At 40.5% G+C, this 26,947-nt stretch overlaps 1 protein-coding gene across 11 annotated transcripts in view; it reads left to right on the forward strand.

Annotated features, from left to right (window-relative positions):
• The first annotated feature begins 12,870 nt into the window (after positions 1-12,870).
• WDR17 (WD repeat domain 17) overlaps positions 12,871-26,947 on the forward strand; it is a 64,818-nt gene continuing 50,741 nt past the window's right edge. For all 11 annotated transcript variants that reach the window (XM_042241228.2, XM_042241229.2, XM_042241232.2 and 8 more), the window contains exon 1: positions 12,871-13,002. The gene's annotated coding sequence lies outside the window, so the exon portion shown is untranslated. The remainder of the gene's footprint in view (positions 13,003-26,947) is intronic.

Genomic DNA, 26,947 nt, shown 5'->3' on the forward strand with positions numbered 1-26,947 from the left:
CCTTAATGACTACACTATGGAGCCAAAGCAAGAGCCCCAAATACCACCAGCACAGCTGCTGAAAAGCCAGTGGAAATTCACGCACTGAGTATCACGCACCCTTCTGACTGTCCAGTTTGAATCCTATCTATCATTTTGAGCTGTTTTGTTCTTCTCTTCTAACTTGCAGGTAACAGATAATGTAAATACTGTTCCATCTGATAAAGTTTCAATTAACTTGCTCCTCTCTCCCCACAAAGACAATTTTTGCTTGCATTTGAAATTCATTTCAATATTCCTGTACACATCATAGGCATTTGTGATGTTTTGAAATCTTTTTGAACTGGTTATAACATCTACCTGGTTCCTTCCTATACAGGTAAAATCCTTGTAATTGGTGAGATGGCATATGACTAAACAACATATTTCTCAAAATTTAATTGTGTTTTCATGAACGAGAGGGAAAAATCCATTTGTATACCAAAAGCAATGATACTAAAATGCGCTGGCAACTAAAGCGTTTGAGAATACTTACAAATTAATCCCTAAGGATCTCGCCTCATGATCACTCTCTAAGTTTCAACATGAAAATAAAGTGTTATGCAATGCAAAGTCTTGAAAAGCTAAATATAACCATCTCCTTAAGTATTAATTTATCAACCATAAATTTAAAATTTTGAACATTCATTTCACAGAGCAATTTAAGTAAGTGGCAAATATTAGATGTCCACTAACCTGCTTAATCAAACTCTGGGAGATGGTGAGGGATGGGGAAGCCTGGATGCTGCAGTCCATGGGGTCTCAAAGAGTCGGGCACAACTTGGTGGCTGGGCAACAACAATAAGAAGAAACCTGCTTAATAGACATATAAGGCTGACTTGCTTATTTACCAAATTACTTTGGCCACAATTTCCTTTTGAGAAAAAAAATTTTTTTTCAGTATAACTCCTCCAGAACAGAACTTGGATCCATTGCTCTCTTACTCCTCTTTCACCTCGAAAAAGCCCAAACTATAGTACAGTTGTGGAGTCAGAGTGACACGGAGCAGGGACCCCAACATCCAGGTCACGGACCGGTACCCCCTGTTAGACCAGTGGCAGCATTAGATTAGAAATAAAGTATGCAATTAAGAGAATGCACTTGAATCAACCTGAAACCACCCCCTCCACCCCAAGTCCGGGGAAAAATTGTCTTTCTCAAAGTCAAACCCTGGTGCCAAAAACGTTCATAGGGACAAAGGCGTATGGAAAAACAACATGCAAAAAAAAAAAAAAAAAAGGACATACTTATTATTAAACTGTTTTGCTCCTTAGAAAAAATATTTTAGGCCATAAAATCAATCAATTTAAAAATCTGGCATTGGAAAACCACAATATATATTGTTTTCATATTTCATAAAATATATATTTAAGATTTTTCTTTTTCTTTTTTCTTTCGGCAAGATCGCTATGATTAGAAACACAGTGACACAGAAGACATCCTCTCAGGTTTAATTTTATGACTGCTCTCAAAACACAAGGCCAAAGGAAATTTGGCCAGGCACTGAACAAGACTTTTAAATGCTATATTTTAACTTATTGTTGATGATCTTAAACATTTTAAAAACAAGTGAAAAATGACTATTCTCTTCAACCTGGTGTCACTAAAATATTAAAATTGTGGGTTACAGATAAATTGTTGGCAGTCATCCCTAGAACAAAACGCTTTGTCTTAGGGGCCCAAAGTCTTCTGAGATATTTTCAGCAAATTGCTTCATGTGGGACTCCCATTCATAGCAACAACATCTTGTCTTGTTTTCAGAGCAAAACAGTCTAAGGCATGTTTTCCAGAGCCAGAAGTCTGCATCTTGCTTTAGTTTGACTCAGCTTAGCCTGTTGTGCTGTCTCAGTCTATCATATACACTTCTTCAATGCTCTTTAAAAAGCTTTGATAAATTTTATTTCAATATATAGGCAGTTTTATATACATATAAAAACATTTATATGTATATAAAACACATTTATATGTATGTAAAACACATACACAGGAATAGAATGCCCATATTAGAGAATTTTGGATTAGGTGTGTTATAACATGTATCTCAGGGTTCCCAGGTGGTAAAGAACCTGCCTGCCAATGCAAGAGACATAAGAGATGCAGGGCCAGTCCCTGGGTCAGGAAGATCCCCTGGAGGAGGACATCCCACTTCAGTATTCTTGCCTGGAGAATCCCCATGGACAGAGGAGACTGGTGGGCTACAGTCCATAGGGTCACAGAGTCGGATACGACTGAAGCAGCTTAGCACACAGGCACGTACAATATCTCAGATAAAATTTGTCTGCATCTTACACCAAAAAATGTTTCCTGGAATATAATAAGTTTAAAGCATATTGTTGTTTAAGAGGAATGGGGTAAAATTAAGGGTATAAACTCAGGTGGCTGTCCAAATAAACAAGAATAATTTTGCCTATGTTTCTATTGTGCTCAGTCGCTCAGTCATGTCCGACTCTTTGCGACCCCATGGACTGCAGCCTGTCAGGCTCCTTTTCTGTCCATGGGATTCTCCAGGCAAGAATACTGAAGTGGGTTGCCATGCCCTCCTCCAGAGGATTTTCCCAACCCAGGGATCAAACCCAGGTCTCCTGCATTGCAGGTGGATTCTTTTACTGACTAAGCCACTAGGGAAGCCCCAATATTCAATGCAAATATACATCCAAATAGAATCTTCCATTTAAAATAAAAATTGTATTCACGTAATTTTCTTTCTCTCTAGCTGGAGACAATTAGTCATGTGCCAAAGGTAAACAATTACTATTGAGAGAAAATTGACATACTATGGCAGTGTGGTTTTGGCAAGACACAGTAGTGGTGGACTCTGAGCATAGCACCTGGGGTCATCTGTCTCTGGTGTTTCCCACAGCTGGAGATGAGCGGCACATCTCCAAGTCTATGGCAGATAAACAGACAAATCAAGGGGCATGCAGACTGGTGGCTTTAGAAACACCAAGAATCATAATGCGCGCTGTGGCACATTTTCAGACACATTTAAGAACTTTTTTAGGCCTTCCCTGGTGGCTCGGTTGGTAAAGAATCCGCCTGCAGTGCAGGAGACCTGGGTTTGATCCCTGGGTCAGGGAGATCCCCTGGAGAAGGAAATGGCTACTCAATCCAGTATTCTTGCCTGGAGAAACCCATGGACTGAGGAGCCTGGCGGGCTATAGTCCACGGGGTTGCCAAGAGTTGGACGTGGCTTAGGGACCAAACCACCACCAAGTGCTTTTCAGTGACGTGCTAGTGAATGTTTAACAACAAGCTCTCTGAATAAAACAATGTGTACATACATAGGTACACAAGTTTATTACAGATTTTTCTGAGATAAAGGGTGTGTTGCGTGCAGTTTACACATAATAATAACAAGATGTTTATTTTATATTCCATGCAGCTAATTGATTTTCACATAATTCTTTCATAATTTTTGCCAAACTCTTGCATCTGTCGCTAAATCACAGCCGCAATAGGCAAATGAACATGGTGCTTTAGTGCTGACTGATATTTTCCTGTTAACGAGTCAAAAGCAAAACAAAGAAGGCTTTTTGTCATTGACTTTACCAACTTCTTTGCAGTATTGGATAATAGTTTTTGAATTTTAGAAGAATACCTCAATTTTTTGTGCTATTATATTGTGATAATGATAGACATATTCCAGTTTACAGTTGAATTGCATCATTAATATTCAGTTCAGTTCAGTTCAGTCGCTCAGTCCTGTCCGACTCTATATTATCGCCATCATTTCCTTAAGTTCATACCAGAGATTGACAAATAACCTCTAGGTCAAATACAGCTTGTTTTTGTAAATAAGTTTATGGGGTACATGGCCACATCTATTTATTTAAGTCTTATCTGATTGCTTTCACCACAATTGAGTGGTTGAGATGGAGGATGCATGGTTCTCAAAGCCTAAAATATCTACCATATGGCTCTTTCCAGAAATGATTTTTTGACTCTGGAAATAAACCAACACTTACCAAGAAGATTTTCTGTGACAATGAAGACGATGATGACGATGCTGTTTAATACAGAAGTCACTCAACTACACTGGCTATATTATTTATTTGTAATTGACAGATAATTGCTTTAAAGTATTGCGATGGTTTCTACCAAACATCACTGGCTACTGAGCACTTGAAATGGGCCTACTGCAACTGAGGAACAATACTTTTCTTTCTTTTTTAATTTTAACTAATTAAAAAGTCTGCCGGGGGCCAGCGTGAGGAACTCCGCCCATGGCAAAGGTCACGAGGAAGGAGGCTTGGCATACGCAAAGGCGTGATCAAGCCTCAGGAAACCCCCTGTTCCCGAGCATCTAACCCCAAAACCAGAGTCTGTTTTATGCTCTCACCTACACCTCTGACTTTACGGGGGGCTCTCTCCCATAACCGTTTCTCTCGGAGAAGGAGTAAACGTGCAGCTCCAAGGCAATAAAAATTCCTGGGTGTGACAAGAGTGTTTCAGCTTACGGACTCCTCTGAAGGTTATCTAGCCCACCTGTATAGGTTTGTCCTGCCACATGTGATTGTTTACAGCCTCCAAATCTGAGAGGCACGAGATGTTTTAGACTTACTAAAGGCAAATTCTTTTGGGGAGTTAGAAATTATTAGTATAGTGGGTTGGTTAGGAATTATATTGGTGAAGCGTTTTTCAATTGTTGTGTCAATAATTGCTGCTAATTCCCTGCCCTGGGTGGGACAAGGATGTCTCAGGTCAAACCTCCCTGCTGACAGACTAGCTTGTGTGACAGGATTATCCATACTCCTGCCACATGATTGTTTACTACCTCTCAAAATAAACAGCACAGAGAGTTTTGGAGTATTTTGAAAGTCTTAATTAGCATAGGGCTTTTTCTTCTTGTTGAGTCAATGATTGCTGCCAGGCCTCCATATCCTTAGGCACCTGGGAATATATTAATCAATGTATTTGGAATATAGAAAAGGAAATATAGTAGTTTTTAAGGTTAGCAATACTAGACTTTTTGAGTTAATGAATTTTCTCTTTGTAATAGATCACTGTACTTTGTTATAAATCACTGTGTCCTTGCTATGTAAAAATGTAACTTTATCACTATCTTAAGACTAAACAGATCTTAAGGGGAGCATTGGTGAAAGGATTTTTATTTGTTGGGCTGATGTTTGCTGCTAAATCTCCATGTTCCCTGCCCTTATAATGAAGATAACACATAGGAGAAATAAGTATTAACCTTTAAGCGTATAGGAGAAATAAGTATTAACCTTTAAGATTAATCATGTTAACCTTGGGTTAAATAGATTCCTTTCTTGATTGTAACTCACTACACCCTCACCCTATAGGAATGTAACTTTATTTGGAGGGTGGTGCCTGGTTTAAGAAAAAACACCCTTGGAAAAAATAAGTTTTTTGGTTATCAGAAAGAAAGGATCATAAAATGTCAGCGGGTCTCATGGCCAGAAGATGATGTAATATTCCTAAGATCTTTTTTTTTTTTTAACATTTATGTGAAGCACCTGATTTTGATAAAGATCAGGACTGCTGACCCCCGCATGACTCTGTATTCATCCCTATACGTAACAAAAGGTATATAAGCAAACCCAAAAATAAAGAAATCAGATCAGTTTCCAGAAAGACTGATACCCCCATGTCGTTTCTTTCTTGCTCCCTGTTTTTCTGGCTGAATTCCCATCTGGAGCATGGATGCTATTCCACGTAGACCAAGTTATTCAGCCTCTTTTTCTCCACTACACTATCTCCTACTACACTATCCATTTCTAATCTCTCTATATATCTGTGATTAAATATGTATTTTTCCAAAGATGCCGACGCTGTCCTCCCACCTTCGAAACACCCTGGATCCACCGGGGCTCGACCCCAGCAAAAGTCCACATGTTGCTAGTGGCTACACTAAGCGCACTAAGCGCGGCAGAGAGGAGCTACCCCACATCCGAGGTCAGGGCTGGCGGCTGGGAGCCACCTCACATCCAAAGAGCAGTGGCTGCGCGGGCACAGGAGGGCCTAGAGGAGCTATCCCACACTGAAGGTCAGGAAGGGCGGCGGTGAGGAGATACCCCTCATCCAAGGTAAGGAGCAGCGGCTGCGCTTTGCTGGAGTAGCCGTGAAGAGATACCCCATGCCCAAGGTAAGAGAAACCCAAGTAAGATGGTAGGTGTTCCAAGAGGGCATCAGAGGGCAAACACACTGAAACCATACTCACAGAAAACTAGTCAATGTAATCACACTAGGACCACAGCCTTGTCTAACTCAATGAAACTAAGCCATACCCGCAGGGCAACCCAAGACAGGCAGGACATGGTGGAGAGGTCTGACAGAATGTGGTCCACTGGAGAAGCGAAAGGCAAACCACTTCAGTATTCTTGCCTTGAGAACCCCATGAACAGTATGAAAAGGCAAAATGATAGGATACAGAAAGACGAACTCCCCAGGTCAGTAGGTGCCCAATATGCTACTGCAGATCAGTGGAGAAATAACTCCAGAAAGAAAGAAGGGATGGGGCCAAGGAAAAACAACACCCAGCTGTGGATGTGACTGGTGATAGAAGCAAGGTCTGATGCTGTAAAAAGCAATACTGCATAGGAACCTGGAATGTCAGGTCCATGAATCAAGGCAAATTGGAAGTGGTCAAACAAGAGATGGCAAGGGTGAACGTCGACATTCTAGGAATCAGCGAACTAGAATGGACTGGAATGGGTGAACTTAACTCAGATGACCATTATATCTACTACTGCGGACAGGAATCCCTCAGAAGCAATGGAGTAGCCATCATGGTCAACAAAAAAGTCCAAAATGCAGTACTTGGATGCAATCTCAAAAATGACAGAATGATCTCTGTTCGTTTCCAAGGCAAAGCATTCAATATCACAGTTATCCAAGTCTATGCCCCAACCAGTAATGCTGAAGAAGCTGAAGTTGAACGGTTCTATGAAGACCCTCAAGACCTTGTAGAACTAACACCCAAAAAAGATGTCCTTTTCATTATAGGGGACTGGAATGCAAAAGTAGGAAGTCAAAAACACCTGGAGTAACAGGCAAATTTGGCCTTGGAATGAGGAATGAAGCAGGGCAAAGACTAATAGAGTTTTGCCAAGAAAATGCACTGGTCATAGCAAATACCCTCTTCCAACAACACAAGAGAAGACTCTACACATGGACATCACCAGATGGTCAACACCGAAATCAGATTGATTATACTCTTTGCAGCCAAAGATGGAGAAGCTCTATACAGTCAACAAAAACAAGACCAGGAACTGACTGTGGCTCAGATCATGAACTCCTTATTACCAAATTCAAACTCAAATTGAAGAAGGTAGGGAAAACGGCTAGACCATTCCATATGACCTAAATCAAATCCCTTATGATTATACATTGGAAGTGAGAAATAGATTTAAGTGACTAGATCTGATAGATAGAGTGCCTGATGAACTATGGACAGAGGTTCGTGACATTGTACAGGAGACAGGGATCAAGACCATCCTGTAATGGAAAAGAAATGCAAAAAAGCAAAATGGCTGTCTGGGAAGGCCTTACAAATAGCTGTGAAAAGAAGAGAGGCGAAAAGTAAAGGAGAAAAGGAAAGATATAAGCATCTGAATGCAGAGTTCCAAAGAATAGCAAGGAGAGATAAGAAAGCCTTCTTCAGCGATCAATGCAAAGAAATAGAGGAAAAGAACAGAATGGGAAAGACTAGAGATCTCTTCAAGAAAATTAGAGATACCAAGGGAACATTTCATGCAAAGATGGGCTCGATAAAGGACAGAAATGGTATGGACCTAACAGAAGCAGAAGATATTAAGAAGAGGTGGCAAGAATACATGGAAGAACTGTACAAAAAAGATCTTCATGACCCGGATAATCACAACGGTGTGATCACTCATCTAGAGCCAGACATCCTGGAATGTGAAGTCAAGTGGGCCTTAGAAAGCATCACTATGAACAAAGCTAGTGGAGATGATGGCATTCCAGTGGAGCTATTTCAAATCCTGAAACATGATGCTGTGAAAGTGCTGCACTCAATATGCCAGCAAATTTGCAAAACTCAGCAGCGGCCACAGGACTGGAAAAGGTCAGTTTTCATTCCAACCCCAAAGAAAGGCAATGCCAAAGAATGCTCAAACTACCGCACAACTGCACTCATCTCACACGCTAGTAAAGTAATGCTCAAAATTCTCCAAGCCAGGCTTCCGCAATACATGAACTATGAACTTCCTGATGTTCAAGCTGATTTTAGAAAAGGCAGAGGAACCAGAGATCAAATTGCCAACATCCGCTGGACCATGGAAAAAGCAAGAGAGTTCCAGAAAAACATCTATTTCCAGAATAACATCTATTGGCACACATTGACTATGCCAAAGCCTTTGACTGTGTGGATCACAATAAACTGTGGAAAATTCTGAGAGAGATGGGAATACCAGACCACCTAACCTGCCTCTTGAGAAATCTGTATGCAGGTCAGGAAGCAACAGTTAGAACTGGACATGGAACAACGGACTGGTTCCAAATAGGAAAAGGAGTCCTTCAAGGCTGTATATTGTCACCCTGCTTATTTAACTTCTATGCAGAGTACATCATGAGGAACGCTGGACTGGAAGAAGCACAAGGTGGAATCAAGATTGCCGGGAGAAATATCAATAACCTCAGATATGGAGATGACACCAGCCTTATGGCAGAAAGTGAAGAGGAACTAAAAAGCCTCTTGATGAAAATGAAAGAGGAGAGTGAAAAAGGGCTTAAAGCTCAACATTTAGAAAACGAAAATCATGGCATCCAGTCCCATCACTTCATGGAAAATAGATGAGGAAACAGTGCCAGACTTTTTGCCAGATTTTTTTTGGCTCCAAAATCACTGCAGATGGTGATTGCAGCCATGAAGTTAAAAGACACTTACTCCTTGGAAGAAAAGTTATGACCAACCTAGATAGCCTATTCAAAAACAGAGATATTACTTTGCCCACTAAGGTCCGTCTAGTCAAGGCTATGATTTTTCCAGTGGTCATGTATGGATGTGAGAGTTGGACTGTGAAGAAAGCTAAGTGCCGAAGAATTGATGCTTTTGAACTGTGGTGTTGGAGAAGACTCTTGAAGTCCCTTGGACTGCAAGGAGATCCAACCAGTCCATTCTGAAGGAGATCAGCCCTGGGATTTCTTTTGGAAGGAATGATGCTGAAGCTGAAACTCCAGTACTTTGGCCACCTCATGCGAAGAGTTGACTCATTGGAAAAGACTCTGATGCTGGGAGGGATTGGGGGCAGGAGGAGAAGAGGACGACAGAGGATGAGATGGCTGGATGGCATCACTGACTCGATGGACATGAGTCTGAGTGAACTCCGGGAGCTTGTGATGGACAGGGAGGCCTGGCATGCTGCGATTCATGGGGTCGCAAAGAGTCGGACATGGCTGAGCGACTGAACTGAACTGAACTTTATTTGACAGCACAGGTCTAGTCAACAAAACCATGAATCCTGCCCTTATTTGCAGCATTTGCTGATTTGGGAGTTGTAAATACACTGATTTTGGCCAATTTCAAGTACAATATTCTATCATGGAATGATGCACTGGGAAGAAATATTATATAGTATTACACATTATATATATTATATAGTATTTCCCATGCAGGCATAGATGTAAATAGACATAATAGACATAAATAACCTCAATAGCTTAGATACAGATAAAATAATAAAAATAATTAGAAAGTGATGTTTTGAGTATTTGATTTTAGTAACATTTTAAAATTATAAATTTATAACATTAAATTTTAATAAGAGCTGTGTATAACAATGTGTTTCTAAAACCCTGAAAAACATGAGAACTGTCTCTCTCAAGCCAGTGCAATCTGGCTTCAGTCAGTGTTTTTACACACAGTAAGTTTCTAAGTAGTTCAGTCTCTACAGTTTGATCATTTTTTTTTGTCATGTTTATGTCTATTCTCTTACCATTTTTTACATTAAAAATAGTATGAGAAGGCGTTTCACTTAGGTGAAACTAAAGCCCTTTAATATAAATTTTCCTAAAATTTAAGTTAAGGAATTTCTTCACATTCATTTAGAATATTCACTAAAAATGCACTTGTCACATTAAGCGGCCTTGAAAACGTTTCCAAAGACAATACTCTCATAGAACATGTTTAGCCATTAAGCCATACTGGCTGGAATCAATAGATTCCCTAAATTACTCTGCTAGCTAAGACCCAATGTTTGCCCTGAAACTGTCAGTCAGCCTGAATGACATTAAATATTTGTTGAATAAAAGAATGAAAACCACGGTAAAAAGATGTTTTCCTTAGAAATTAGGTTATACTATTTCTTTGGGTTCTGGATCTAATTATACCTATGATTGTTTAAACCTCTCTTTCAAGACTTACAAACAAAATCACAGGAAAGGGAGAAGAGTACTGAATAGGGTGTCTGGGATCATGATATGAGTTCTGCTACTATTAATAATATAGCTGTAGGATCTTGACAAATTCTGGAATTTTTCAGGCCCCAAAACCTTTATCTTTAAATTGTGAGTGCACAATCAGATAATTTCTCATGTCTCATTTGGTTTCTGATTTTTAAATGGAGAGCTGAAACAATTATGAACAAATTATTTAGATGTAAAAGATATTTTTATTCAACCAATGGACCAAGCTAGACATCGTGATTTTTGACAAATTTTCCTTTTGTTATTGTTGACACTGTGGCAAGCAAATATCCATCGTAAGTGAAAATGACAGTGTGTTTTCCCAGAAACGTTTCTTTCCACCTCCCCTCTTTAGCATTCTTACTTTCATGGTCTTAATTCAGGCCATCAGTATCTTTTTCTTAATTCATCATGCTTTTCATTTCTCTGCACCCTTGCTGCTGCTGCTGCTGTCGCTTCAGTCGTGTCCGACTCTGTGCGACCCCACAGACAGCAGCCCACCAGGCTCCCCCGTCCCTGGGATTCTCCAGGCAAGAACACTGGAGTGGGTTGCCATTTTCTTCTCCAATGCAGGAAAGTGAAAAGTGACAGAGAAGTCGCTCAGTTGTCTCACCCAGGCTCCTCCGCCCATGGGATTTTCCAGGCAAGAGTATTGGAGTGGGTTGCCATTGCCTTCTCCCTCTGCGGCCTTACGTACCCTCATTTCGAAGGTAACTTTTCTAAAGGAAAAGCTTTGGTTTTAAAGGTTAAAGTCTAACCTAATTAGGTTGTTCAATGTTTTCTCAATTTGGTTTTCCAATTTTCTCAGTTTAATCTTTTACCAATTTCTCTCTCCCCTTGTATCTTTACATGTCTACCTTCACCTTCTCCAGAGAATGCAAACAAGCCAAAATTAGTTAAATCAATCACACATTTACCCCTTTTGTTTTTAGCCATGCTGTTCTCTATTTGGTTCTTAAATTCCAGTCCAAAATATTACTTATTGAGAGTTTCTCTGAAAACAATGAAAAAAACTTTCTCCTTCCCTCATCTGTAATTATCTCACAGAACTTTTACATAACCCTATTTTAGGACTTAACATATCAAATGTACTTAGGCATTGTCCTCTATTTTCTCTGGTAGAGTATGTGCTTATTTATTTATTTATCCATCCATCGAGCCAATATTTATTGAAGATCTGCTATTTGTTAGAATGAAGGGAACAGACCTGTAAGAACTGATTCTAGCTTTTAAAAAGCATGTCTATGTGGAGAGGTAACTTTTAAGCCAATTTTAATTTGCAAAATAGAATGTTCAGGGCCGTGGTAGGTAATAGACTATGCAGAATACTTTGGAAGAAAAAAGTTTATGGCATAAGAGGATCAGGATTAAGTCTAGGGAATGAATGTCCCTGGTTAGTTGGTTGGTTGGAGTAAACCATTAATTTATTAACTATTCAGAGTCTGACATATAGTGAAAGCTCAATAAGTGTTATTAAACACACTTCATTCCGAGTATCTGAAGGCTTATTTTCTCCTGTGTGTTTGATGAAGGCTACTGGCAATGAAGAGATTTCAGAGACATGAAGAAGAAAATGTGAATGACAGTACCATTTCCATTCAACCAGGTTCCACCAGGAAAATGTCAGTTTGCACACTTTGAGGGGAGCTCCATTCAACCAGATTCCACCAGGAAAATGTTAGTTTGCACACTTTGAGGGGAGCTAAATTAATTACACACAAACCCACTAACAGTAACAAATAGCTTTCGTAGGGGTACTGCACAGAGCTTCTTGAGCCCAATCAGACGGTAACGAAGTGCCCAAGAGACAGTATTCTGTATTCACATTCCAGGTGATGGGTTCAACTTATCTGAAGGAGGCTCAGCTCAAGGAAGCCCACACTCCTCAAGGAGCTGAGGTGACTTACGGCATACTTGACTCATTTTCCTAGAAGGTGAAGGATCCATATGTATTATGTGAAGACTCTATGTGTGTTAGGAGAAGGCAATGGCAACCCACTCCAGTACTCTTGACTGGAAAATCCCATGGATGGAGGAGCCTGGTGGGCTGCAGTCCATGGGGTCGCAAAGAGTCGGACACGACTGAGGGACTTCATTTTCACTTTTCACTTTCATGCCTTGGAGAAGAAAATGGCAACCCACTCCAGTGTTCTTGCCTGGAGAATCCCAGGGACATGGGAGCCTGGTGGGCTGCCGTCCATGCGGTCGCACAGAGTCGGACGCGACTGAAGCGACTTAGCAGCAGCAGCAGCTATGTGTGTTGGATGGTGAGAACGCCGGTGGCTCACTGCTTCTTCCCCCACTTTCAGCCTCACCAAACTCCGGGAATCCAGTCTTCAGAGCAGACTCTGGGTTGCCAGGTAACCACCTCCGGGAGCCTGGTCTCCGGGCGCAACAGCCCCCGGCCCTCCAATCAGCGGTCGGCGTGCGGGTCACGTGGGGCCCGGCCCGCGGCGCCCGCCTCCCGGGCCCTCGGAGCCCGCCGCTCACGAGAGGAGGGCGCGGCGGGGCGGGTCCGGGTGCCGCGTTCGCTCAGCCGCCGGGTGGGCTTCGGCACCTTGCACCGTCTGTCCCCTCCGTGGTCGCCGCCTCCGCCAGGTAAGCAGCGGCGGGCCGCCGGGCGAGGGGCCCGGGAGGGCGCGGGCTGCAGGGGAATGGCCGTCGGACCGCGCGTGGCGTCGTGGGAGGGTCGCGGGGCCGTGCGCGCGCCCTGCGGGGCTTCGCGCGCGTTGATGTCCCGGGAGTCGGCGCCGCACACCTGGTTACCAAGCGGTGCCGCGGCGACCAGCCGTGAATCCCCTGAACAGCCCTGGAGTGTCACCTACCACCCTGCCGAGGCTCGTTGTCTCGATTTCATGTTTTAAGCTGGTTCAATCTGTGTGCGTCTAGCTCCAGATTGGAACTCTTATTGCTGTGTCCGCGGGCACTTGTGTAAGCGCCTGTCTTCATATACAGGTTGTACCAAGAAGTCTTTGAGTTGGAAGGAAATGTGTTCTAGAAAAATAGCATTGAATGTCAGAGGCATAGAGTGTCTTAAGTAGATCATAAGATATAATCTCCTGTTTTTTAGAAATTAATTTCTGAAGTTCTTTTACTGTATTAAAAATATAGTTTATACATATATAAACTTTCTTTACTATGTTAATTAAAATCAATTGATTTGAATGAAGTTTAGTGATAACTTGGGTCATGTATCAAAAATAAATCACACATGGATTGTAACTTCCATATATGCACATCTGTATAGATACATATTTATTTAAAAGTCTCCAACAGTGGTTTAAAGAGAGAGATTACATTTCTAAGTCTGTCAGTGTATAATTCTTGCAGAAGTACCCTGCAGAAAAACTCATCGTTCTTTTAAAATAATTATTACTGTACTTAAAACTTTTGTTATCTACTAGTCACATAATAATTTTATATATCAGAAAGACACAGATTAATTTAATTTAGAAAATAATATTTTTAAATTCCTCTGCTCTCAGTAGATGGACTACTAGGGCTAAAGTGTGTTTGTTGTTTTCTGTGCTCTACCTTGAAACCCTTAGCCTGTAAGGATGAGCCACAGCAGTTTTTATATTACTCAGAAAAGAGTAGGAACAGTTTTATTTATTCATTTTTGTTTGTGTCTTTTGCCCAAATAGATACTAGAAGTCCAACACGAGTGATGAGATTGTCACTATTAGTAAAATATGCGCAAATTCTCAAGACTACCTGATTTTACTTGCCTAAATGCTATAGTGAAGACTAAAATGAAATTCAGTTTCGAAAGATTCACATTTTTTTTCCGGTATTCCAGAATTTATTTGAAGTCAGACCTAATAAACAAAAAAGGTAACAGTTTACCAGATTGCTGAATGTTTACCCAGCCATTCATGGCAATGGTGTGTATACAAACATGGCTGCTACGCTATGCAGTTCCTGAATTATCTCTGCTTATATTTTGTATATCTATTCCATTTAGCAGATTGACATATTAAGGTGAAGTCATGTATGTTGTTTCTAGTGTTTCTTCAGGAACAGAGATCTTACTGAGAATATTTTAATCCATGGAAATCCTATGAGGAGATCGAGAGGGATTTCTTAATAAATTACTAACTGAAACGTATATTAGACTAAGGGCGGCTGGCATTTTTCAACATCCAAGACTATGTGATGTTCTATGACAGTCACATGGAGGTTATTCTCTCATTGTTGATGAGACTATTCCTTAGAGATTTATGAGCAAGAAGTTAGATATGGATACCTGGAGAGAATCAGAAATTCCACAAAGAATTTACTGTGCAGAGAAGCAAACCCTAAAGGAAAACCTTTCTCTTCCTTGAGGTTACTTAAATGTTCAAGAAGAACTTGTAACTTCAGTTATAAAAATTGGTAGAAAAATACAATGATCAACTGTGATCAGTGCCATTGCATGGTGAAAGAAAAAAAAAAAATCCCCTCATGGTAAAACATGGGCTGTTGCATGAGGAGACAAGATTCAGGCTGTTGTTACTTGATCTCAGTAACTAGAGAGATACAACTTGAAATAGGCTAGACTTTGGAAACAGCAAAAAAAGGCAGCCTGAAGTTGGAGCCACAGGTGGCACATGCATCTAGATGTCACATTGTCAGCTACTTGAGAGAGAATTTTTTTAGAAAATAATGATAAAAGTCTTGCTTTCTATTACTTTACATGTACTAACAACATTGATTTTAGTAGCCTAATTATCTCCTAAAACACTGGAATTCTGTATTCTAATTTAAGAAATATATATGTCACAGAAGGCAATGGCAACCCACTCTAGTACTCTTGCCTGGAAAATCCCATGGACCATGGACGGAGGAGCCTGGTAGGCTGCAGTCCATGGGGTCCCTAAGTATTGGACACGACTGAGAGACTTCACTTTCACTTTTCACTTTCATGCATTGGAGAAGGAAATGGCAACCCACTCCAGTGTTTTTGCCTAGAGAATCCCAGGGATGGGGGAGCCTGGTGAGCTGCCATCTATGGGGTCGCACAGAGTCGGACACGACTGAAGCAACTTAGCAACAGCAGCAGCAGCAGAAACAGGAATACAAATCTTACACAATAAGATCATAGGAGATAATTCCTCAGTGTTATTTGCTATTAAAGGGATAAATGATAATTGTCATGTTCAGAAAGGCTCTTATCAAAAGATGCAAGAAATATTTTTCCATGCTTTGATGAGGATGCTACAACATTCAGAATTTGGTTTCTAAATTTGAATGCCCAGACATGGATAACTTATAAAATAGATCTTAAATAATTTTCCTTGTGCCCAGGTTCTTGTTTTCTTCCAAACTGTTTAAGTTGTGAGCATGGGCCAGTATCCCATACAGACTCATTTGGTATTACATTTAATAAGTTCAGTTTCATATCTCATACACACACACACAAACTTGCTTTCAAATTGGAAAGTAGAAAATAGCACTCATTATTGAGCACTCCTGTTTGATGTACTGTTGGAAAAACTTCATTTTGCAGTATAATATCTCAGCGTGGAGTCCTGAAAAACTGAATAGTTAGTTAAGAAGTTGTTGTTTAGTCGCTAAGTTGGGCCCGACTCTTTGCAAACCCATGGACTGTAGCCAGCCAGGCTCCTCTGTCCATGGGGTTTTCCAGGCAAGAATACTGGAGTGGATTGTTATTTCCTTCTCCAAGGGATCTTCCCAACCCAGGGATCGAACCTGCATCTGTTGCATCTCCTACATTGGTGGGTGGATTCTTTACCACTGAGCCACCTGGAAAGCCCCTTAATAAGGAGTAGGCAATACTTAATTTTGACCCATTAAGATAAAACATTTTGCATAAGTCTTAATGAAAGGAGTTATACAAATTTTATTTTTAATGTAAACATGGAAGCAGGTTTAGAGGAGTCATTTCCAAATGTACCCTAGAAGCTTTCTTAGAGACCAGTCAAATTAGCACCATTATTTTGTGGATGAGGTCACTCAGCACATAAGAATTGCGTTGCTCAAAACTGGGGACATTTCGAGGGGGATCTGGTCTACCGTCTCATGCTCTAACACTCAGCACTGTGCTGTTCCCAGAGGCGTAAAAATATGTCACCAACTTCATTTTCTCCTTTAATTTCAGGTATTCCAAAAGTTTGACAAAGATTTAGATCATTTTTGTACCTTTAAATGATTATTGTACATAATGAACAAATTCCATGTGTTTGGTCTCCTCATATAGAAAGTTTGCTTAAAAAGTTAGTGTTTTCCCCTAATCTGTACAATTTTTTGATCTAATCATTAATATGATTTAAGTATTTCTGCAAAGTCTTCTGTGACAGGAAAGGGGTCCAGTTGTGTTATAAACTCCTTATCCTAATGTACCCCAGTGAGATTTGAGTGTACATAGCCGTCACGTCTACCTACAATTGAATGAGAGAAGTAAGAAGCTTCTGGAAGTTATATCTGAAGCCTGGATTATGTTTATCATTGGGTGAGATTTTGAAGTTGGACACATTTATTTTCTAGACTTTCTGCCCCTTTGGTATCAGAGGCCATCTAGAATCATGATACTGGGCATGTACTGTAGACCAGCAGCGGCAGCATCTCCTGGGATCGTGTCAGAAATGCACATTTCCAGGCTGCGGCCCTACTAAGTCAGATATCTGAGAAAGCCCCTGGAATCAGTGTTGGCAGGAGTCTTAAGTGATTCTCATGCAAGGCAGCACTTGAGAAGTATCATAGAAGGTACATCGTGCCCTTGGACCTGACCTCCTCTGGGGCTGGTAGTGTTCACAGTGACTCCACTGTTAAAACTTCCCTTGAACTACTAAGTAAACGAACTCATTCCTGAAAATACAGTTGTGCATATGTTTCATAAACATCTATTTTTCAATAGTAGCTTTTGGAACACAGTGTCTCACTTTCATCATTAATGACATCGGTTTATCTTTGTGGGAATTTTATGTCGGCTAAGAGTATAGTTTTTGACAGGTGGCCTATTGACTGGATTAGCAGCCTGTCTCATGCCTGAGCTGATACAACTCTTCACTTCTTAAATGTTAGGATTTATTGCTGGCCTCCTTTCAATGTAAGGATGCGTATATTAAAAATGCAATTTTGGATTTGGTGACAATGTGTGAGTGATTTCTTTTCATCTTAAAGCTTGAAAGCTTTTAATCCATTTGATTTCCTTTGATGGTTTTTCTCAATACATGCCAAAAATAAATTTTAATACCTTGGACCAGAACATAAAAATGTCAGTGTAACTGACTGTTTCTGCCAAGTGAGTACCTTGATTTTCACAGACAGATAAGCGTAAAGGCCCACCCTACTTTAAAATCTCATATACAAAATCCAGGTTACAAAGCAGATTAACTAGAAAGGGGACAGGAATCCTCAGGTTTACAGAACGATTCCTGCCATAGCCTCTCAGATCTTCCTTCATGAGGAATGAGCGTGTTTATAAAAATGCTTATTTTTGCCATACCCTATTTCCTGGTGGTGCAGTGGTAAAGAATCTGCCTGCCTGTGCAGAAGACGTAGGACATGCGGGTTCAGTCCCTGGGTTGGGAAGATCCCCTGGAGAAGGAAATGGCAACCTGCACTATAACTGTTGGCTGAAGAATTCCATGGACAGAGGAGCCGGGCAGGCTACAGTCAGTGGGGTTGCAAAGAGTCAGACGGGGTTTAGCACACACACACATTACAAAAATAATCCTGTGTCTTTTTGTGATGAGTATTTACATGTTTACTTTCATAAACATGTAAGTTTTCTCTTTCATTGAAATATTTACCTCTTGGTTTATGGGTGAAAACATGTTATTTCACTCCTCTATTTCTCTTTGGCTGAGCTTCTCAAAATGGTTAATTGAAGGTATATAAGTGACCCTTGTTCAAGAAAAGTGGATTACGCCTTTGATCAAGTTAAAACACATTTCTTCATTGCAGCTCAAGAAATTCTGTAATCCTTGAAGCAACCTAGAAAGTCTGATTTCATTCATAACCATTCACTTTGGTGGTTAAATATAGGAAAACATAAAAATGTATATCTAGAAGAACGGTAGATTAAGTATATAGATGGATGATGAAGTAACTGCATTCACGTTGCCGCATCTCTGAACCAGTGTCTTGGTCTTCTTGGTCTTACACGTAATTCTGTGTTTGGCTGATCAAATGGGAATTCGTGGTGGTGTACGTGGTCATTCTGTGAGTGCAAACTGCAACCACCATAATGGCCTTGTTGTTTTCTATTTGCCATCTAATCCAGGATTTTAACGTAGGTTAATACCGTACTTGTGACCTATTTTATCATCTAAGCTTTTAAGAACATCAGGATTTGACATATGTTGGCAATGCTTAGATACAGTGTGCTTGCCCTGCCAAGCACATGAAAGGTAAGTTTAGGAATGATTGAAATTGAAGAGATTACTCTTGGTCAGTAGAATTTATCTGCTAAATACCTTTACGGTTGTTGAACTGAGCAAGTGGTTCTCATGCTGTACTGTGGTATGGTCTATACCTTATCTGGGAATGATGCTAAAAAAGCAGGTTTCCAGACTCCATCCTAAGAGTCTGATCTACTAGCTTTAGAGTATGATCCAGGAACCTGCATTTTTAGCAAGTTTCTCAGTTAAGTGTGATGCAAGAGACCTGAGAACCACACTTCGAGTTGTACCAATTTAGAGATCTTTAAAATTATATTTATCCTTGATAATCTGTGGGTGTACCTATCTGAGAATAGTGGTCATTTAGAATTAGGTCTACTAGACAGAGGAAGATCTCAAGTTGGTGGGCTAATGGCTGCTTGAAAAAAAAGAAACCTTCCAGTTTTGGTGTTTCTTTTTTTTTTTTTTTACAATTTCCAAATGTTCTCTAATGAGCACAGATGGACTATCTGTGTTCATTAGAATTTTTTTGTGTAACTCTAAGTATACAGTGTATTTAGATTTTAAAAACTAATTTTAACATGTTGTTAGGGCTTTTATATTAATACAGGCAATATATTTCTATTAAAAAAATAACAATTCTGAAGAGGACAAAGAGGAGTTCAAGAAAACTACCTTGAATTTCTGCATCGTGGTATATCTGTGACCCTGACTTTTGAATTCATATTTTTATATATTTTGATTGACTATTTGGACTCTTTCTCAAGCCTGCCAGGAACGCTCTTGTCTCAGAGTCTCTGCTTTTGCTGCTTTCCCAGCAGAGACTTTCATATTCTGTCTTCTCTTCTCTAGATCTTGTTCAGCATTACTGCTGCGGAGCGTCCTTGCGCTGACTTTTAGAAGTTTATGGTGTCAGCTCATCTCCAGAACCTGCCTTGCTCTTTCCTTGTGTTCTTTTTCTCCGAGCCACAAACTACCTTGTAATATAGTCACTGTTTACTTATTTGTTTTGCTCATTCTGATTTCTTCCTTAAGAATATGAACTATGGAAGGGCAGGGTTCATACCTGTTGTGCAGGGTGCTCTATCTTCTGTGCCTGCCTGGCACCTACTTGGTGCTCAGTGCATATTTGTGGAATGAATGGATGGGTTGAAAAATGATTATTAAAATTTTAGGAAATGTAAATAAGTCCAAGGACTAATACATTCCCTACTATTCAGTTCAGTTCGGTCGCTCAGTCGTGTCTCTTTGCAACCCCATGAACCGCAGCATGTCAGGCCTCCCTGTCCATCACCAACTCCCAGAGTCCACCCAAACCCATGTCCATTGAGTCAGTGATGCCATCCAGCCATCTCATTCTCTGTCGTCCCCTTCTCCTCCTGCCCTCAATCTTTCCCAGCATCAGAGTCTTTTCAAATGAGTCAACTCTTTGCATCAGGTGGCCAAAGTATTGGAGTTTCAGCTTCAGCATCAGTACTTCCAGTGAATATTCAGGACTGATCTTTAGAACGGACTGGTTGGATCTCTTTGCAGTCCAAGGGACTCTCAATACTCTTCTCCAACACCACAGTTCAAAGGCATTAACTCTTCAGCGCTCAGCTTTCTTTATAGTCCAACTCTCACATCCATACATGACCACTGGAAAAACCATAGCCTTGACTAGATGGACTTTTGTTGACAAAGTAATGTCTCTGCTTTTTAATATGCTGTCTAGGTTGGTCATAACCTTCCTTCCAAGGAGTAAGTGTCTTTTCATGGCTGCAGTCACCACTTGCAGTGATTTTGGAGCCCAGAAAAAAAAGTCAGCCACTGTTTCCCCATCTATTTGCCATGAAGTGATGGGACCAGATGCCATGATCTTAGTTTCCGAATGTTGAGCTTTAAGCCAACTTTTTCCTTCTGCTCTTTCAGTTTCATCAAGAGGCTCTTTAGTTCTTATTCACTTTCTGCCGTAAGAGTGGTGTCATCTGCATATCTGAGGTTATTGATATTTCTCCTGACGATCTTGATTCCAGCTTGTGCTTCCTCCAGCCCAGGGTTTCCCATGATGTACTCTGCATATTCCTACTATTAAATAGCCAGTTATTAACCTTTTGATATGTATTATTTTATTTTTAATGTGCATGTAAGTATAGGTTTATAAGTATATGTAGATATGAATTATATGTATACATTTTCCAGCCAAAACTGCTTAATTGGCATTCATTCAAATTCAGTAGGAAATATAGGTTATTTTCTACAAGACAGCAGTCAGATAAATCCAGAAGATAAGGTATTTTGTGTGACAACTAGCAGATGCTCTTCAGCAAGTTCACATCATGATAACAAGCACTGTTCTAGGTGAACAAAACCTTAATAGCAAGATTGAACGCATGGACCGTATTGGATTCTGATTTCAGCAGAGCAGTTATATAGAGGGCATCTGGCGGGTAGTTGGGGGTAAAGATGATAGATGGACTGGTTATTGGAAGTTGCTGTGTACGTAGCTCTCCCAGTGTGGTAAGCTTCTTGGAACAGTTGTGTGTGTGTGTGTGTGTGTGTGTGTGTTTTCTCTTTTCTGTTTCTTGTTCATCTAGCATTAGTGCCTAGCCGTTATATTTATGCACTAAATATTTTCTGAAATGAATGGAATAAAATGATGCATCAGATATACCTGGATAAGTACATTTTTCACTAAATAATGAGGTGGTGGTGGTTTAGTCACTAAGTCATGTCCGACTCTTGCAACTGCATGGACTGTAACCTGCCAGGCTCCTGTATCCATGGAATTTTCCAGGCAAGAATACTGGAGTGGTTTGCCATTTCCTTCTCCAAAATAATGAGGTAGGTGCATATGCAAATAATGTGTTGGGTGAGGCAAAATAGCAATAATTTAATATTCTCTGCTCTGTAGATAATAATGATTGAGTTTTAGTAATAGTGTGTGCCTGTAGGGGTGAAAACATGATAGTTAATTATATAAGACAAGGAATTATGACGGTTATAATGAATTGACGTTATTGACTAATTTAACTAGTTCTGCTTTCTAAAATATGACTTGAAATTATGTAGTCTAAAAGCCTGCCTGAGGTTTGGTTGCATGTAACAGAAATGTAAAATAATAATGGCTCAAACAAACATTAAACGAAAAAGATTAGAGGTGGGAAGTCCAGCAAGTTTCCAGGGATCTTGGCTTCTTCACCTCCCTTTTTAACCATCTTTTAGGTCCACTCTGCATCCTTATAATCCTCTTTGCCCTCAGCCTTCATCTCCACATTCCAAGCAGAGGTGAAGTGTGAGCTGAAAGGATGGGCAGCCTTTGCTAATGTAAAGAAAAAATAAGTCCTAGTGTTTTTTGTTTTCAAGTATTTGTGCAAATACAATGTTTAGTAATACACTTTCTTCTTTTTTTAATTTTCGTTTTGTATTGGAGTATAGCCAGTTAACCATACTGGGATAGTTTCAGGTGAACACAGAAGGGATTCAGCCATGCATGGTCCTGTATCCATTCTCCCGCAAACTCCCCTCGCATCCAGGCTGCCCCATAACACTGAGCAGAGTTCCCTGTCCTGCACAGTTGATCCTGTTGGTTATCCATTTTAAATAGAGTAGTGAGTGCACTCTCTTTAGTTCTAGGATTATTTTCTCTAATGCTAGATATATCTGCGTTTTACCACGCGTTTTTCAGGGGACATTTAGAATTCATTGACTTTAGGTCTTATGAAATAGCAAAAACAAAGGTTATTTTTAAACAAGGAAATGTACCACTGGCTAAAAAATACAGATATTTTGAAGAGTTTATTATACTCTTTCTGCTGTATTCACTTTCATTTAAAAAAAAATCACTTTCATTAAAAAAAGAACTCAGATGTTTTTCTTTGAATTTGTTGTGTTTATGTATCTTAGAAATAGAGTACATTTAAGAAACTAGTCAAAATAGATTTTCTTAGAAAATCAAGTAACAGTTAACTTGGAACTGCACTACACAGTTTAAAGCTAAACATGTGCCAGATATTTTAGACTTATTAAATTACCCTAGTGCAAGTCATTTTTTATTTTTAGACAAGGTCAGTTTGGAAATTTGATTTGAAAATTTTGGTTAAATTTTCAGAAGATGAAGATTCAATAATGCATTAAAAAGAATTTATTGACTGATTATTGTGAGACATAACATGATCTCTAGATTAAATCTGAGAGAATCTTTACAATATTAAATCTTCTAATCCATTAGCATCTTATACCTCTATCCCTTTGTTTAAGATTTTTACATTTAACTTAGAGTGATTCCTTTGTAATTTCCTTCCTTATAAAGTCTTAAGGTGTTTGGCAGGATATAAAGAATTAATGTGATTCCTTTTTATTATACTCTTAATAAATTTGTGTAAAATTTCTTCTTTAAATATTTGTAAACATTCACCAGTGAAATCACCAGGACCTGGGAGATTGTCTGTGGGAAAGTTTTAAATTTAGACTCATATTCAAATTCAGTCTATTTAGGTTTTCTCATTTTTTCATCAACTTTGGTAACTTTATTTATCCAGGTTATCTTGAAACTATATTGTGATTATTTTTAAGATTTTTTGTTGTTGTTCTTACACATTAAAAACATCGTCTGACCCAAGCTAAAGAGACAAATGGTCCTTTTGTTATTAGTGATTAGAGTAATGGATAACTGAAGGCTGTTGAATTGTTCTTCATTTCAGTTCATTTCAGTCACTCAGTTGTGTCCGACTCTGTGATCCCATGAACCACAGCCCGCCAGGCCTCGCTGTCCATCACCAACTCCTGGAGTCTACCCAGACCCATGTCCATTGAGTCGGTGATGCTATCCAACCATCTCATCCTCTGTTGTCCCCTTCTCCTCCTGCCCTCAATCTCGCCCAGCATCAGGGTCTTTTCAGATGAGTCAGTTCTTTGCATCAGGTGGCCAAAGTATTGGAGTTTCAGCTTCAACATCAGTCCTTCCAGTGAACACCCAGGACTGATGTCCTTTAGAATGGACTGATTGGATCTCCTTGCAGTCCAAGAATCTTCTCCAACACCACAGCTCAAAAGCATCAATTCTTCGGCGCTCAGCTTTCTTTATAGTCCAACTCTCACATCCATACATGACCACTGGAAAAACCATAGCCTTGACTAGACGGACTTTTGTTGATGAAGTAACGTCTCTGCTTTTTAATATGCTGTCTAGGTTGATCATAACTTTCCTTCCAAGGAGTAGGTGTCTTTTAATTTCATAGCTGCAATCACCATCTGCCATGATTTTGGAGCCTAGAAAAATAAAGTCAGACACTATTTCCACTGTTTCCCCATCTATTTGCCAAGAAATGATGGGACTGGATGCCATGACCTTAGTTTTCTGAATGTTGAGCTTTAAGCCAACCTTTTCACTCTCCTCTTTCACTTTCAAGAGGTTCTTTAGTTCTTCTTCACTTTCTGCCATAAAGGTGGTGTCATCTGCATATCTGAGGTTATTGATATTTCTCTTGGCAGTCTTGATTCCAGCTTGTGCTTCCTCCAGCCCAGCATTTCTCATGATGTACTCTGCATAGAAGTTAAATAAGCAGGGTGACAATATACAGCCTTGATGTACTCCTTTTCCTATTTGGAACCAGTCTGTTGTTCCATGTCCAGTTCTAACTGTTGCTTCCTGACCAGCATATAGGTTTCTCAAGAGGCAGGTCAGGTGGTCTGGTATTCCCATCTCTTTCAGAATTTTCCACAGTTTATTGTGATCCACACAGTCAAAGGCTTTGGCATAGTCAATAAAGCAGAAATTGATGTTTTTCTGGAACTCTTTTGCTTTTCCATGATCCAGCGGATGTTGGCAATTTGATCTCTGGTTCCTCTGCCTTTTCTAAAACCAGCTTGAACATCTGGAATTTCATGGTTCATGTGTTGTTGGAGCCTGGCTTGGAGAATTTTGAGCATTACTTTACTAGCGTGTGAGATGAGTGCAATTGTCCGGTAGTTTGAGCATTCTTTGGCATTACCTTTCTTTGGGATTGGAATGAAAACTGACCTTTTCCAGTACAGCCTTGACATACTCCTTTTCCTATGTGGAGGAAACTCCACTGCTGAGTTTTCCAAATTTGCTGGCATATTGAGTGCAGCACTTTCACAGCATCATCTTTTAGGATTTCAAATAGCTCAACTGGAATTCCATCACCTCCACTAGCTTTGTTCATAGTTATGCTTCCTAAGGACCCGTTGACTTCACATTCAAGGATGTCTGGGCTCTAGGTGAGTGTGAGTGATCACACCATCGTGATTATCTGGGTTGTGAAGAATTTTTTTGTACAGTTCTTCTGAGTATTCCTGCCACCTCTTCTTAATATCTTCTGCTTCTGTTAGGTCCCTACCATTTCTGTCCTTTATTGCGCCCATCTTTGCATGAAATGTTCCCTTGGTATCTCTGATTTTCTTGAAGAGATCTCTAGTCTTTTCCATTCTGTTGTTTTCCTCTATTTCTTTGCATTGATCACTGAGGAAGGCTTTCTTATCTCTCCTTGCTCTTCTTTGGAACTCTGCATTCAAATGGGTATATCTTTCCTTTTCTCCTTTGCTTTTCGCTTCTCTTCGTTTCACTGCTTCTTAGGGTGTAGCTATTTAATATCTTGGAAGTTCTGGTCAGCGCATGAAATGCTGGGATGGGAGCTGTGTGTCTCAACAGATCTCTGTAAGCATTTAGGAGCTGGCTGGGAGAAATTGCTCAGGGAATACTCCCGTGGAATAGTGGGAATTAAGGACTCAGAGGATCTGTTATGGGCATGGCATTAACAGGCATCCACTGTGAACCAGTCATGGCCAAGTCATCAGACTCTGTTGATTTTCCTGTGGCCCCAAATACACACCCTTAATGTAGCCCATCTCATTCCCCTGCCCCTTGTTTAGTAGGCTCTGGCCTTCACATATTTCCTGTTTTGAGATAATTCCTGTGACAGCCTTCCTCACCTGCTTGTCCCTGATAATTGCTTCTAAAACTACTTGTGAGTTAAATATTAGTGCATGTCTCTGAGAGAGACTTAACACATTATGAAATATAATGACTGGGGCCCATAATGGGGCAGAAAACTCCAGGGGGAAATAAAAAGATAAATAAAAATATCTGAGTGATGGTAGAAAATATAGCCCAGTTATACAATACCTACCTACTTGTGGACAAATTCATTTCAGTTTATTTTCCCCTCTTAGTTTTGTTAGTACTAGAAAGCACTGCTGTGGATTTTTAGTGTGTGATTTCTCTTTATTTAGATTAAATACCTGACGGCAGAAATGTGCACTTTACTGTTGCGCAGCCGCAAATTTGCACATTAGCATAATGAGCATAAACGAAGCAGCGTGAGCATCCTAGGTATTCCCCCTCGTGGCTCCTGTCTGTCTTGACTTCCTTTTCCCTGGAGAAAACTCTCTTGCACCTTCTAACAGTGTAGATTCGCTTTGCTTGTTTTTGAAGTTTTATAAACAGAAGCCTGTGATATTTACGTGTGACCTTCAGTCCAGTTACATTATGTGGTTCATTCATTTCACTGTGTATCGTTCATTTTAATTACTGTGCAGCACCGCTGTGTGTGATTATCCTGTGATTTTTAATCGCCATGACTGGGGGGAGTCTGGTTTTTGAGAGAGGTCTGTGTGTCTCCCGATCCCTCCTCTGAGGCAGCCAGACTCCGCTTGGCGCCTGCGGTGGGTGCTGAGTGAGAGAAGGCTTTCGCTGCCCTCCGGTGAGGGGTCTGGGTTTGACTTGGTTCGCGACGGGAGCCTGTGGCAGCTTCCTGCTCCCCGCCTCCGCCGGCCAGGGCTGGCAGCTTTTGCGTCTTCCTTCTGCCTGTTCCGGGGTTTGGGGAGGGGGCGTCTGGCCCTCCCCAGAGGCACGTGAAGTTTGCCTTTACTCCCTCCTCCTCGTCGCTGGGAGTAAGGGTGTGTGTCTCCTCTCTGAAGGGTTCCTAGCTGAAGCGTTGCGCTTCATTTGAGAGGAGGCTCCAGAGACCTAGGCCGAGTTCCACGCCTCTCAGCTCCCACGTGCCCTACCCGCTTGGGGACGGTGTCTGACTTGCCCCCGTCTTTCTCCTGGCACCGCACTGAGGCCTGAGGCGATCTTCCAGGCGAGGGCAGCTCAGCTGGAACGTCAGGGACCTCCGGTGGTTCTAAATTGATTTTCTAGTTGGTTCAGCCTTGAAGATTTGAGCATCACAATGTTACACGGTTCCTTCCTGCCT

This window comes from Ovis aries, chromosome 26 (genome assembly GCF_016772045.2).
Source record: "Ovis aries strain OAR_USU_Benz2616 breed Rambouillet chromosome 26, ARS-UI_Ramb_v3.0, whole genome shotgun sequence".
NCBI lineage: Eukaryota > Metazoa > Chordata > Mammalia > Artiodactyla > Bovidae > Ovis > Ovis aries.